Source organism: Aptenodytes forsteri, unplaced genomic scaffold (genome assembly GCF_000699145.1).
Source record: "Aptenodytes forsteri isolate BGI_AS27 unplaced genomic scaffold, ASM69914v1 Scaffold16, whole genome shotgun sequence".
Classification (NCBI taxonomy): Eukaryota; Metazoa; Chordata; class Aves; order Sphenisciformes; family Spheniscidae; genus Aptenodytes; species Aptenodytes forsteri.
Window position 1 is genome coordinate 461992 of NW_008794753.1, and position 1576 is coordinate 463567.

At 44.7% G+C, this 1576-nt stretch overlaps 1 protein-coding gene across 1 annotated transcript in view; it reads right to left on the reverse strand.

Moving 5' to 3' along the window:
- CAMTA1 (calmodulin binding transcription activator 1) overlaps positions 1–1151 on the reverse strand; it is a 250618-nt gene extending 249467 nt beyond the window's left edge. The window contains exon 1 of the mRNA XM_019470737.1: positions 1084–1151. The gene's annotated coding sequence lies outside the window, so the exon portion shown is untranslated. The remainder of the gene's footprint in view (positions 1–1083) is intronic.
- Between the last annotated feature and the right edge of the window lie 425 nt (positions 1152–1576).

The window sequence follows — 1576 nt, forward strand, 5'->3', positions numbered from 1 at the left end:
GGGGGGGAGGGAACCCAAAAAACCTAAAATTACATGGCTCATTTTTTCCCGTATTTCATGGAAAGCAGGTCTTCTCTGTGCCCCGACTGCTGCTGCACTGCCCTCCTCCACCTCCGTCCTCTCCTCGGCTGGGAGCTATGAAACACGCGGGGACTTAATCTGTACTATTCGTTAGGTTCAATACCAGTCCTTGCGTCTCACTATAACTTCTGCCCCTGCTAATTACAGAGGGAGGCGATGCCAAACCCAGCAACAGGCTGCTCAGGACGCCTCTGGCATCGGGTCTCTGCAGCGGATGGCAATGGGATGAGGGATGCTAAAAAAGGCTTTTCTCCCACCTTGGTCCTAGCAGGCTCCCTCCAAAAACCCTGCCTTTTTCAGTAGGGAAGAGGTGGATCGGGAAAACAGAAAAAAAAGAAAAACCCCACGACATTAGAAAGCAAGAGCTGTTTTTTGTGTTAGTGAGACATACGGAAACTTTGCGAGCCTGAACACAGCCGAAATGGCAGGAAAACATCGGCAGCCGAAACTTCACATATCAGTTCCCAGGGGAGCGGAGGAGTTAAACATTTATGGCAGCGCGAATAAGACATGACATTTACTGAATAATAAACTGCAAACATGTCTGTTAATGCGGCTTTTTGGGATCTCCTCGCCATCAAACACTTAACCCCAGCAAGAAAAACACCAAAACGCAAACAATCCCTGCGACTGCATGTTAAACAGGCAGAGCACAGGGGAGGGCTTTGCGCGTTTTTATTTAAAGTTGGAGGCCGTAGGGAGCACTGTCAAGATAAATAGCCTGCAACCTCGCTCAAAGGCTTTCAAATCCATTCATCTGAAGGAATACAATTAAATCCTGAACAATCGGGTTAAAACTTTAACCTGTCAAGATTGCAGCTGTTCCATTTTTAATCAATCTGATTTCATTCAATAAAATGCTCATTAAGGCAATTAATGAGAGTTTGGTGTCACAAGCCATCAAGCATGACTGGGAGTTTTCACTCGGTGGCCGACGCATTGATTAGCGAGTCAAGTCATCAGTGAGAATGAGTCAATGTGCTGAAGCATGAGCAACGTTACCTTGTTTTAGGGGAAGTTGTTAGCCATTCTTCATGCTTTTCAAACGTTATTAAATAAGCTGCAATTTCCTGAAAGAGAAACGCAGAAAGAAAAAAAAGTTATTTGCATGGCTGTGTTGGAAACTGGAAAGTTTTATAGCAGACAAGTTTTATAACAGAGACAAGGAGCCACCAGCCCTGGGATAGGTCTGCAGCTTAAATCAGGTTTTGACTGAAATAGCGCGCTCGCTCAACGTTTGTATTCACGCCGCCAAAGCCAGACTTAAATAACGTAATGAAGGGATGCAAATAAGGAAAGGCATTAACATTTTCCAGCACAGACAATTTGCTGGTAACTTTGGTGACCGCAGCATCGCCAAAAGCCTGGCGTTACATCAGGAGGCAAAGGGGAGGACAGTGACAACACGGACACGGGAAGCTAAATTAAATATTTATAAATAGAACAGCATCACTGCAGAGAGAATTACTGAATTATTAATCATTGCCATAAAAAG